General features: G+C 34.8%; 1 protein-coding gene across 1 annotated transcript in view; it reads right to left on the reverse strand.

The window, feature by feature from the left end:
* The window catches only part of PCDH9 (protocadherin 9), a gene marked incomplete at its 3' end in the record, with an annotated part of 749,604 nt that overhangs the window by 646,004 nt on the left and 89,073 nt on the right, over positions 1–14,527 (reverse strand). The gene's annotated exons all lie outside the window — the stretch shown is intronic.

Below are 14,527 nucleotides of genomic sequence, written 5' to 3' on the forward strand. Positions count from 1 at the left end.
CATATTAGAATTAGTCAGGGGTGTCATATAGTCTCATTAGGAAAATATTAGTCACCACATTTTCTTCTATGCTGATTTTTAAGTCTTTAATGCTTAACAAAGTGAGAACAAGAGCCTGAATCTTCTACCCAAATGTCGTTGCCATAACCACTATTTCTACCTATTTCCCATGATTTAGTGTTACTGCTATTATAATATGCACCTAGAACAAATTGTGACACCTGAGTGTAAAAGTCAAAGGACACAAACCTCTGTAAATCTATGACCCTAATAATATCTCATCCAGAACAGGCATTGAGACAACTTTCATTTTATGTTATTGACTGTAAGTGGGATCTAGATAGTACTGACAGGAAGCCTGGAGGCCTGAATTTCTAAATGCAACTTTACTATTTACTTCTTCAGTGAAGTAAAGTTGCTTCCTTCCCCTCCCATCTGTAAAATACAGCTAGTCAAGTTTACAACCTTGAAAAAGTTTTTAAGTCTACTTGAACAAATGCCAAAGTAAGAACTAGGTATTTCTCATATTTTAATCACTGAGAGATTTTAAATAAGCCATTCTCACAGAGACAACCTCAAGGTTGACTTCTGCTGATTAATTGCTATTTTATAGGTATGTATAGAAGTTATTTTGTGTAAATATATTGTTTTTATTTATTTATTTATTTGTGTGTGTATGTGTGCCTGTGTGGTGTGTGTGTGTTTCTCACAGATGTTTTCGATAAGAAGCTAGATGTTTGATTGGAATTCAAGACTCCTGAACCAGATGAAAAGGATATTTTAGAGAGGCTAGCTCAGTATTAAATTTAGAAAATGGGCTTGTCTGGCAAGGAAATAATTATTACAGAAATCTGGAAAGAAAAAGGGCTTCAGATCCAGGCCTGATATTGTGGCCAATAAACTGAAGATCTGAAACAGGCAAGAAGTTGGCCTCCCTTCTAATGAAAGTCCATTAGGGATGCAGATAGACTGTGACTGCTTTTCTTACTGACTTTATTAATTAGGACCCTCAGGAAATTCAAAAGTAAAAAAAAAAAAAAAAAAAAAGATGTTGAGAGGGAACGTTTCCAGAATTGCTGCAGAATGTGTCAGACCTCCTCACTTTTAAGACATGTACACAAACCAGAAACATTCTATCCATTCCAGCACAACTGAACTCAGTGGGAAAATTCCACTCAGTTCAGTTCACATATCAATTTACACTTAAGGGTAAAGTGGTTAACTGTCTTCTCTAATTGAATTGTTTTTATTATGGGTTCTGGTTTGCCTAAACAACATGGCATTCAGTACATTAAAGATGCCATGCACCGGTTGGGTGGCTCAAACTTAATTTTGTTGGAAGTTATAAAAAGGAGAAAATAATTTAATGTTGTTTTTTCCTTTCTTCCTTCCTTCTTTCTTTCTTTCTTTCTTTCTTTCTTTCTTTCTTTCTTTCTTTCTTTCTTTCTTTCTTTCTTTCTTTCTTTCTTTCTTTCTTTCTTTCTCTTTCTTCCTTCCTTCCTTCCTTCCTTCCTTCCTTCCTTCCTTCCTTCCTTCCTTCCTTCCTTCCTTCCTTCCTTCCTTCCTTCCTTCCTTCCTTCTTTTACTGGTTATTTTTACAATTACAGAATCATATTAAAGTCTTCAAGATGCTATTGCTAACAGACAAAAAGTGCAACACCTTGCATGCTAACTAGTTTTTTTTTGTTGTTGTTGTTGTATATATATATTTTATTTTATTTTATTTTATTTTATTTTATTTTATTTTATTTTATTTTATTTTATTTTATTTTATTTTATTTTTTCGAAAGTCTAAACAGGTAAAAGCAAAAGAGAGATGGAGGAAGAAAACAGAAGAGAAAAATTAAGGGCAAAGTCTGTGCCATTCTTTATTTATATTTGCCAACTCCTATAGTTCAATGATTACAGAATCCTTTTTTTACTTTTTTTTTTTTTTTAATCATGTAATTCAGGGAGGCTGTTTAAGAAAATAAATATTCTTTTCTGCTCTGAAGAAATTCAATCTGTTGTGACAAGAGCCAAAGATTACCAGACCTTTGAAGTAAAGTACTCCCTCTACTTATAACGAAAAGGTACGCCCTTTCATTAGAGAGAGTACCCAAAAAACTCCAACAGGTTTTAAAATGGTAAAGCAAGCTTGTATTTGAACTAAAACTAGACCAAATATTTTTAATAGAAAAAACAGAATGTGTATTTCTCTGAAACAACAGAAATAAAGTGGAATTATAAAGTATGTTCCTTTCAGCTCTCATATATTTGAAAGCAACTCCTTCTTTCTGGGCTTGGTTTCAGATCAAGTGGATCTGTGTTGCAGCACACTCTGGGAAGTCCTCTCTAGATCCCTCAAAAGCTCTCTTTTCATCACATCTGCACTTCTGCCGCATGTCTGCTTCCTGCACTTTTCACTAGTTCCCTGCCCTCTGCCCATGCTTCAGGCTCCTGTGTAGATGGACCACACTGCGTACCCTCTGCTCAGGGATCTCTCCTCCAAACCAACAACAAAAACAGAACTACCTATCTGCTGCCCACTCACTCTATTCTTAGAGAAACAAAGAAATGAAAATAAATGTCATCCATCACAAATGTACATTCGGGAACCAGCACTGTTCTCTGTTCTTCTCACAAAACATCAATGCAGGCAGGAGAGCTTCACGACAATAATTGGGAGAACCATAGTCGAACATACATCACTGTCTGCATCTGGTGCTATTTCATACACTCTGCACAAGGATCTGAAAGGATGACATTCCAGTGGACAAACGGTGTTTCAAAATAATACTAATTTATTCTGCAGCCTTGCACAATCTGCACTGAGAGCTAATGGCAACAGATTGAGCAGTACTACAGATCTCTCCAGCACAGACTCTTCTCCTACAAATGCAGAATTAAGTATTCATGAAGAGATTTCAAAGGTCTAAAATGACTGTAGAGCTTTCAAGACGCAACACTCTGAACTAAGACACACTGTCAAATAACAAGTCATAACTGGAAAGGCAAAATTTATCTCCTGAATGTAAGAGCTATTATAATTATTTTTCCCTATCTTTGCTTTCACAAATTAATTGAACTAAATTTCCAAACACGAACAGAAATAACTGACAAAAAAGGAATTACCAGAAGGAAACATAAGTATAAATGATTGGCACTAAATGGAACAGTTTTCTCTCTCTCCAGGCTTTTTATTTTTCTCTAAGAGTATAACAAAATGGCTGCTAGTTATGCATTTCTGATCAAGAAAACACAGAATTGTCATAAAAAAAAAAAAAAAAAGAAGAAAACAAAACAAAATAACAATCCCCTTGAAGCTTTTGAAGCTCAGATTGATCCTTTATAATATTTTTTGTTTTAATAGAGAATACAATTTGTATTTCATACTAATTTTCAGCACTGACAATGACTTCAAAAAACCAGAAATTTACAACAACAAAAAGCCTCTATGCGTTTTGCTCTACTTGCATGCACCAAATTCCACCAAAAGTTTCCTTAGAAAGAGCAATATGGAAATAATATGACTGAGCTAATGTAAAACACTTCCAGCACAGCTGTACATACGCCATTAAGAACACCTGAAGAGCCAGGTTGAACTCACAGTTAAGTATATTCATTAGGGTGGCACTAATGTGCTTTATTTTACAGGAATAAAGCAGATGGAAATTTGATTTGGCAATACAAAGTCACAAACCACCTCTGCTTAAATTCTTCCTTGCCAGGAATAATAAAGTCCAAGGGACAGATGTCCCAGGATGTTGTCAGAGTGCTGGACTCTGCAATAGTCTCCACTACAGAAATTTTGAAATTGAATTTTTGAAATTTTGAAATTTCTCCACATTGAAAGAAAAAGCTCCTTTTGCACCTCTGGTGAAATTCAAGAAATACTCTGCAGTGAGTAGTCAATGGGTATGCTGTTCACCAGTGGGTGACTGGACCCTGTTGTACAGATTGTGCACCAATGTCTGCACTGCACTGTCATTACCCACACACATAGGTCATGCACTGAATCCAGACACTGTGACTGATTTTTCATTACTTTGCATGTCAAAATCAAATAAATGTATCCACACAAAAACCCCCTCAAAGAATTATTTTCCATAAACTTAGATTTGACACACCTGAATAAAGATAAGGAGGGTTGTTGCTAACTGAATCAAGTTACAGGACACTGCTTTTAATTTTCAAGATTGCTGAAAGATGAAAAGTGAGTTTGACTTGATTTTTGCATATAATCTGGATAGGGAAGAAGGAGAGCAGCACTTAGTTTTTCTCTTTGCCTGGAAGGATATTTGATTACACATAAGGCAGTAAATGCATTGACGTATTTATTTCCCAAGGGAAGTGACAAATCAGTATATACCAGCAGAAACTTTCTCACTTCTAGAACAATCCCCTCTGTTGTGTTCTGGGTGACTGTGAGTGACTGTATATGCTCTGCCAACTTTTTTTTTTTTTTTTTTTTTTTTTTTTTTTTTAATTGGGGTGGGGAGGGAGAAAGGGGTAAAGTTTTATGATGTCTGCCACTGGGTAAACCAACCTCACAGATAACTAACACACATACTCACACACATACAGATAGATACACAGGAGGTTGAGAAGATTTGGGTATTTGAGCTCAACTTAGAGAAAAATCAAAGCTGCTTTATTTTTCCCTTCCTGGCTTCTTTAGTATCTCTTTTTAATTCACAGTAATATGATTTATAAAGCGTTTTTCAAGCACAGATATATAAATAAATATTGGAAACAAAGTAGTCTTACTGTATTAGGTTATCAAATATTTTTCATATGTACCTTCCCATATATCCCCCTGTTACTGTGCCATATATGACTAACACAGTGGCTACAGATTCACCACTTTGCTAATATAGGTTAAATAAAAAATAAATCAAAATGAGGAACTCAAAGGTGTTCCACAAAGCCAAAGCTTCCAAAACAAAATTTTGAAATATGGAAGATGATATCTGTGTGTGTATTTAGGCAATTACAATTATTTGCATTAAATTATCATTGCCTAATTCAATACCTGTAAATATCCTTTTGTTTCTTTTTCACTTGAGGTTTATTTAAAGCACCAAATGCCTCAACTGTATACAATGCTTTAAGTGCTACATTCAGAGCCACAGACTCTGCCTTGAGAAAATGTCCTTTCTGCTACTGAGGCAAGAGAGAATATATGTCAAGTCAGTCTCCTTAACTCCTTTTCTGTTTTCATTTTATGTGGTTTTTATGTAGGTACAACTCTGTATCATGTGGGGTTTGATTGACTTTTTATTTTTATTTTTATTTTTATTTTTTTATGTTAAGTTTCCATATGTGTGTGCAGGCATCTCTATGGAAATGTTTTGCCTCAGAAAGCTGGTACATGAAGTGAATGATGAAATAGAATGCACCAAATTAGATCAACGGTCCAAATTCATATTGAAAGTAAAAGAGCACAATTCTATTGCTTTCAGTGAAATTCAATGAAGTTTAGACTACAGCTAAGCACCACAGCATAAAGAGATCTTATTTGGTATTCCATATCTGGAAAGCATGGAGGTGACAGAATACATGACAAAATCTGCCTGCAGGAAGTATGCTTTCTTCAGTGAGCTGTGGGATTGATTATTAAAGCTTCTGGAACTTCTCGCTTGTTCCATGTAAACAACATACATGTAAAGTAGCTGATGTGTGAGTAATTTACTTGATCTGGGTCTCTCCACTGCTACACTTCAGCTAATGTTGAAAATGTTAATGTTGTTTGGCACAGCAGAATGCTCCCTTCGCTTTAAAAAAGCTGCTGCATCTCACTATTCACAGTATTTAATCTCTAAAACAGTACAGGACTTCACACCTTGAAATGTTTATATATTTCCGTTCTACTATGATAGCTGGCTTTCCTAGATGGTGTTGGTTAAAGAGATTTGAAATTTATCTTCTCTGTAGTCTCCTTCTGGTCCCATTTTGCAAAGGCAGAAGTATCATTACTATAACCCTCTCAGAGTCAGTTGCACCTGCAATGGGACAACAAACAGTCTTTTTCTTGAAATTTTCATCTATTTAAAATAAACATTTTGCTATCCTTTATAACACTATCTCTACTTGCTCTGACTCTATGTATTTAATAGCTCAGTATTGAAGTCACACAATTCCCCGAAGAAAAGACTCATACAATGAGAATAAACAGCACCTGCACATGGGAATTTCACTTTATGTTTTGTATATGACACTGATTGAACTAAGTAAAGCTTCCTGTAGTAGTAACAGATTATTTGTTGTGATAAACTGTCCTTTATCTCACCTTTGCTGGAGAAGAAGTAAGAATAAAATGACTGAGTAAAAGACTGCAATTTCCCCCTCCTCAATGTAGATAAGGGAATGCCAAGGGATGTTGCACATTCCAAACTTGCTCTGGATCATCTTTCAGGGTTTATATATTTTGTGGCCTTTTTTTTTTTTTTTTCTTTTGTCTCTTATTCACAAGAATGCATGAGAATTCTGAGGGAAGAAGACTGTGTTCCTTTTAAACAAAGTATGCATATAACCTCTTGTTTCAAGGCAGAGTCTGAAAATATGACCCAGATGGACTTAGAAAGTTCTAAAACCAAAAGGCCAATAAAATAAATATGAACTTGCTTATTTTTATACACTGAATGCTTTTTTTTTTTTTTTAGTGCTGTAGTGCTTGAGGTTGTCACTGTTTGTTTTTTCTTGCCAGCAGACTACTGAATTGTGATCTCTGCTTTGCCTGAGGAAGGTAAAGACAAATTAAAGTCGCTGAGTCTGCATGCAGTGGGTCACCTTGAAAGGGACAACCCTTAAAAGAACTAGCTCTCTATGGACTGTTTCTGAAAAGAAAAAATATATTTATCTTAAAACTCAGGTTGATGTCAATGAAAAGATATATGAGACGATAAGCATACACAAATAGTGAGTGTTTTCTGGGTAGTGGTATGTAAAGTCAGATAAATATGAGGAAAAGGCATGCAGTTACACAGCTATCTATCTGGGTGAAGAAAGGCTCCAGGAGTTTATTTTTATTTGTGCTGAAGTGAAGGAACTTGATTATGCATACACACTAAAACAGGCCCAAGAGCACAGTTTAAAGAGGAGAGAAGTGGGGAAAAAACAGATTTATAGCACTAAAATGTTGAGTAATCTTTGATGAAGAGGTGTAAATGAATACAAACACACAAACAAACAAAAAATCCCTATGAAGCTAAGGGCGCAACCAACTACTTCCAGTTCTGACATTATCTAAATGATATGTATTCACAATGTCATGTAATTTTAGTTTTCAAAATTATTAGAAACATTTGAAGAATCTCATAATCAAATCTAACATCAAAATTTAAAAAAAAATAATTTGAAAATATAGTATTTTCCATTTACCTTATCAGATATTTTCAATTGCAATGCAAATCCAACTCACAGCATCTTTTTATCTTTGAAACTGTCAGCAATACAGAACCAAAAGTTATTCACTCACTATACTCATAATAGCACAAACACATTTAGTTTTCCCATAGTTCTTGACTGTAGGTAAACTAAAGTGGCTTCTCTACAACCATTCAAAAGCCGCATAGTCATATCAACAAGTATGCATTATGCTATATTTGCTCTTTGACAATGATTTAATTTATTTTACAGTGTCTTACTTCTTGATAACCTGATATTTTGTAGATTCTTACAAGATTCTGGTATTCAGAAATAAAGGATATAGTTAGTGTAATTTCTATGTATTTTAATTTCATAGGAGTTCATAAATACTTTAGAAAGTAAATGAGAAATTTCTCTCAATGTTACTGTCAGACAGCACTCATCTGCCTCTAATTTAAAAATAATAATAACAATTATAAAAAGTGATTTTAAGGATTTGGCTTTTGAAATGGGACTTAATTCAAACTACCAATAGTTTCTGAACCTTGCAGGCACATACAGTTAAATAATAAAATAATAAAAAGGCAGCTGGCAGATGTAAGTCTCCTTCATTTAAGAACCTCTCATCATGAGAGGTTCATCTGGTTACTCTGACCAATTCATGAACAATTGGCATAATAAGCTTAGTTTCTTTCTCACAGTGCATACATCTATCCTGTGGTGTCTTACCTGATGGGGAGATGAGACATTGGGAAGTGAAGTTATTAGGTTCTTATTAGCTAAAAACCTGTCTTATGTGGTTAAAAACATCACAAATGAAGAATAATTAACCTAAAATCCATCTACTGTATTTCTGACAGGCAAGACTGAGTTAATTTTATCCTCTGGGTTTAGACAATGCAGATGAGTTTTGATGTCAGCTATTTGTATTTCTTTTAGAAACTTTTAGAAACTCCCAATTTTATCCCTTTCAGCTATGGGAAACAGTAACCTTACCTGTTCCAAAGCTCATCTTTTGAACAAGGTTGTTTAATGCTGCATTAAATATCTGGGTTTTGAGAACTACATTATGCTCATCATTTTTTTTTTTTTTTTTTTTTTTTTTTCATCAGACATAATATATTGTTTGCTTCTCCTCTTTTGTCTATGAATGTCAGTAGAAAACCCAGAGCAGAGTTTATAGTGAAAGAATTACAGTACTGAATATTCAAAATCTAATCCCACACCTTTTCATTCATAGGTATCCACAGAAGGAGCGAGTGGAGCAATTACATGTCCCTAAAAATACCTGAATCTTTTTTTTTTTTTTCATGTCTGTCCTCATTTTTGTCATCATTTTTATAAATGTAGGCTACGTGGGGCCTCCAGACAATCCCTCTTTCCTTTGCCAGCATGCATTCATCCTCAAACCATTTCTGCCCTGCACACAGGCACACACATAAAGTCACAAAAAGAGGAAGATGTACTGCTTCTAAAAAAAGATGCCTTCTAAAAAAAGAGACCTTTCATTCTTCCTTCATTCTAGTCATACAGAGGCTTGGCTGACCATAGTAAAATCTTAGGACAAACCTGAAAACAGAGCCATTCAAGTATTTTACGGGGGATGAGGTTTCTAGGATCACCGATTCTGTGGGTATCTGTGAATGGAAAAAGTGTAAACTCCTCTGAAGGAGTCCAAGCCTATCAAACATAATTCTAAAAAGTGTCATCCCTTTAGTAATATCCACCTAAGATATTTCAAATTATCATTTTTTTTTCAGTCATCAGTAATTTTCAAATAATTCTTATATTATTAAAAGAGCAAAGACCTTAACCAAAACATACTTGTTCAAGAATCAGTTGTAAAAATGACCATTATACTGCCTGAAAGTGTGATGTACCAACAGTATTCAAAGCACCTTCAGAACTAGGAGTCATAGCAATCTTGCTATCATTTCTGCTAATTTACTTACATTCTGACAGAATTAAGGATTCTGGGGTTTAAATACTATTTAAAAAAAATGGATTTGCCAAAACTGGATGAAAGCAATAAACAATGCAAATGGTAAATCACAGAGAGTTTCATTTTCTGATGTATAATGTAATGGGAAAACTGACAACTAATGGCTGACCTCTGTTTCTTTGCTTTCTGTACTGTGATCATTGAGGTGAAATGCTCAGACATATTCCTTTAATTTTTCAGAAGAAAGAAAATGAATAAAATACCCTTTCAGTGAGCCTGGTGTTTAAATAAATGACATTTATAATAGGAATGCACTTTTGCCTCCACTTCAGAACCTCTTTTTCTCTTTTCTGAACAGCAGTTGCCTATGACAAGGAATGACAGCCCATTTCCATTTCTATCTCTGATTCCTGTAGACAGGTCACACTGTCACATTCAGAGGAAGAGTGCGGGCTTATTCTGGCACCAAAGTTTTATCTGCACTGGCCAGTGACTGGCACCCCAGAACGAGCATCCAGGCCTGCCTTGCCCACATGTAAGCATCCTATACCAAGGCAATTCCATTAGTTGCTGAGTCTTTCATTTTTACATTTCCTCTTGGACAGAGCCCATGATTAACCTAGAGCCCTAGTCAACCATCAGAAAATTTAGCTGATCCTCAGGGAGAACGTAGGAAGGTACCAGAGAACCATCAAGCACTTGGCTGGCTTTGCTTATACACTTCCTGATGTGTAGGGAAGTTCTGACCCAGAAGATGGCAACCTTTAGCAGACTTCACTTTGCACCTTAAGTCTAGACCTGCCAATCTAAAAGTGTTCGGGCAAACACTATCGTATCTAATACAACCTTAGATGAAGAAAAATTCTTTGGATTAGTTTATACTTAGAGGCTGCTGGCAGATTATAAATATATATATATATAATAAATATAATATATATATATTATAATAAATAATAAATATAATATATATATGTGCTCCCCCTGTACTCAGCTCTGGTGAGGCCGCACCTCGAGTACTGTGTTCAGTTTTGGGCCCCTCGCTACAAGAAGGACATCGAGGTGCTCGAGCGGGTCCAGAGAAGGGTGACAAAGCTGGTGAGGGGCCTGGAGAACAAGTCCTACGAGGAGCGGCTGAGGGAGCTGGGCTTGTTCAGCCTGGAGAAGAGGAGGCTCAGGGGTGACCTTATCGCTCTTTTTAGGTACCTCAAGGGAGGCTGTAGCGAGGTGGGGGTTGGCCTGTTCTCCCTGGTGACAGGACGAGGGGGAATGGGCTTAAGTTGAGCCAGGGGAGTTTTAGGTTAGATGTTAGGAAGAACTTCTTCACTGAAAGGGTTGTGAGGCACTGGAACAGGCTGCCCAGGGAAGTGGTGGAGTCACCATCCCTGGAAGTCTTCAAAAGACGTTTAGATGTAGAGCTTAGGGATATGGTTTAGTGGAGGGCTGTTAGCGTTAGGTCAGAGGTTGGACTCGATGACCTTGAGGTCTCTTCCAACCTAGAAAATTCTGTATTTCTGTATTTCTGTATGTGTGTGTGTATGTGTGTGTGTATATATATATATATATATATATATATATATATAAAAGCCTTACAAGTAATCATGCAATTCTTCAGCATTATGATACTATACATCTAGGAACAGCTATTGTGAGTGGCAGTGACTGTCTAAGAATATCTGCATGTTTATTGTTCCCCCTGAGGCAACAAGCATTGTCTGAAAGGAAAGCTCTGTGTCTTGAGTATCCCTTGAGAACTACAATTACTGTTATAGAGGAATATACCATACCAACTCTCAAGTAATTGAAAAAGACTGACAGGCAAATGACTTCTATGCCCATTGCTCTGGGTTCAGATCCTCTGAACGTTAATATACGTAGGCAGTGGGCCAATTTAGCTTCAAAGCTAGAGCACTGAATATACCAACATCAATAGAATTGTAGCTTTTCATATTGTTCCTCATTTTGGCCTACTGCCTTCAAACACAACTAAAATAAGTACTGAAAAAAAACAGGCACTGCATTTTGTTAATTCTAAACAATAACTGCAGCTTGTGGCATACAGCTGACTGCTTTTATTTACTTATTTATTTTTATTTTTCACTAAACAGACCACATCTCCTGTTCAGAGCTCTAACAGAAACATCTAAGTCCATAGATTTGACAGACAGTATAGGCTGAGAACACGACTAACTGAAATGCACAGGCAAGGATAAATAGAAGAATTAAAGAAGTTAAATCATGCTTGGAATTTTACAGCAAGTTTATAACAAAACTCCCTGAGATGGTAGGAAAATATCTCAAGACAGAAAGATCCACTTCTAGAAACAAAGAGATTTAAAAGAAATGTAAATAAAATGTATATATGAAGAAAATAATATGGAGTACAAGTTTACTTCAGATTAGGTCTTCATCATAACGTAAATGGATTAGTAGCATTTACATTTATGGTTATCAGAATTTATTTTTGTGGACAAGTAGGAAGATTTTATGGTCCCTTCTGAAGCCAAAGAAGCCTTATCATTTATTTCAACAGATTAGGATTTTATCCTTGGTTCAGGTTTAGTTATTTTTATGACATATGTGAATTCCATGAGATAAAAAAAAAAAACAACAGACAAATCCAGTTTCAAATTCTGAATCAGCCTTCTCCAAGACAAATATAAATACAGAAAAATGTAATGTCCACTTTTCCCATTTTTATTTTTTAAAAGACAAGTCATGAATTGTTAGTTTATCATTTGTTGGTGTGCAACAACTCGATACAGAATTTTACAAATTAACAGTTAATGTGGTAATAGTTCAGAAATTTTAATTGTCAAAACATTTTAAGTGCTTTAATAGCCAGAACATTTTAAGTATTTTAATAGCTAGAAATAGACTGTTATTCTTAATAAGAACGGTCCATAGATTTTTATAATGAAAATTAATCTTATATATGAGTAGCATTGGGTATCTCATCAGCAATCTTATGAAAGATTTTGACATAAACCCAACAGATTTCTTCAAAATCCTAGTAAGAAAATCCTGTGTCACTGATGAGTATGAAACATTTTCTAATCAGAAGTAAATGACATCATACTTGAGATGATCTGTCCTATAACTTCTTAGCAATTGGACATGCAGCAACAGATCTGAAAATATGCATGGATATGGCAAAACAATCTTAGTAACTGTTTTGCATACTTTTGAAAATATCAAAATTGAGGGTAGAATGAAACAATGAAAAATTTAAATGCAGAAATGGTCTCAATGTGAGGTACTTAAAGATTTCAAAGGAACTAGAATTGCACTTTTTTTTTTTTTTAATTAGTTTTTGCAGAATAATCTAAAGACGTGGGTTTCCTGGTTTCCTTCCATCTCTGCTCTGCTAGTTTTGAAGCTCTTCACAGGAGGTCTTTATCTATTTTAAACAACTAACAAGTGTAGCCAGAAATAATGTAAAGAGTGTATCAGCCATATTACCAACATATTGACACACTCTTTAATCCATCATTTGATATTACTAAAATGCAGCAAAAAAGGGCTACCTTGCTTCAAAATGCTCCATTAGCTTTTGCTGCTAAATAAGTCCTAGCCAATTCTTCTGAGAGAAACAAATCTACAAAATTAAAACTGTGAGCATAAGAGTTAAATTACCAGCCAAATCTACATGAGAAACAGGTATTTGAGTTTAACCAGGCTAGAAAACTATTTGAGAACTAGGATTAAGAATAAGAGGCTGGCAACAGATATCAGCAGATATGAGCAACAAGGATTCAGAAACAGGATCAAAAAGGAAATTGTTCTTTTACTTGGAATCCCAAATTTCCACCAATCAATTTTCTCTGTACCATGAGGTGTCCAAACTCCTTTACCTCCCACAATCTTTATTTATTCTGTTCCCTGATTTAACACAGTGCTTAGGTTGCTAACAATGTCTTAGTGGTTAACAACCATACTTATGAGAAAGTCACAGAGAAGAAGTTATCCTTTAAAAGGCAGCCTAATATACCCTTTTTGTTAAATCTCTGAACATTAAAGTTCATTTGTATTAAAAATTGTTTAGTATTGTGCTTGTGTATGACAATAAGCAGAAGGTTATATTTTGTAAACAATTAGACATTGTTAATTTAGAATTTTGTTAAAGATTTATTATTATTTATTGGGTTTCAGTGTTTTTAACTTTTATTGTCCTAATCACAGCTGCATTATATTTTGACAATGAGAAACCACAAACTATATTCTGACATATTTATAATGCTCTGTTGATATATAATAGATTGAAGAGTAGCATTACAGAATATAATAGGACTGAAAAGACAAAACACTAGAGCATCACTTTATCATGCAAACCTTCAACATTCTCTTGAAGAAAGGAAAAGTTTTCATCATACAATAAAAGCTTGAATGGCTTAATGACAGCACTTCTCAGCTCATCATCCAATATGACATTCTAAAAGCTGACTGACCAACCAGCTCTTTTAAGAAAAAACCTTTTGAGGGTCCTTTTGAGCAAAAATGTTTCATACTGTTCCAACATGAGTCAGGTCCAATTTTAGTTAAACTGTGTCTCGTATTCTATTTGTTAGTGACCTTATTTCAGTGGAACAGCTGCCCTTCCCTTCCATATTCACTCTCTTCAAGACATACCTGAAAAAACTGTGATGTCAGCCTCTCACACAAGGTCTTCTCCTTATTAGTTCTTTTTTTTTTTTTTTTTTTTTTTTTTTTTTTTTTTTTTAATTTTCCTTACCCTAATCTCTTGACACTTTGTCAGTTAAGGTACTTCATGTGTAGAAGTTATGGAAAATACATTTTCACACACATGACCAGTGTTTCCCAAGACACAATGTTTTTATATCTTTTTACCTCAAATATTTTTAGATATTTTTACCTACTGGAAATAGATCTCAATTAAAGAGAAGGAGCAAGCTTCAAATCAAAGCAAGGGCTAGCTGCAGTTTCAGTCCTGTTTATTTTACATCTTTAAAAACATTGGCTTCCCTCAGTCTTGCAATACTTTTCATTCATGAGAAGCCTCTAATTTTAGTTTTAATTTTCAGTTGGTTTGTTTCTTCTATCATAGGAGGAATTAGCATGTTAGTTAGCATGGATGTATCCTTTACACTTTTATTTGCAGAAGTATAATTTCTACTGCATGTAAAGTGTTATAAGACTAATTCTCACATTACCATAAGGCAATCATTTTTTTTTCCTTGGGTGTTAAAAAGTATTCTAGTAGATAAACTCAGATGAATG

The sequence above is a fragment of the Aythya marila genome (genome assembly GCF_965140915.1).
Source record: "Aythya marila genome assembly, chromosome: 1".
NCBI classification, from domain to species: Eukaryota; Metazoa; Chordata; class Aves; order Anseriformes; family Anatidae; genus Aythya; species Aythya marila.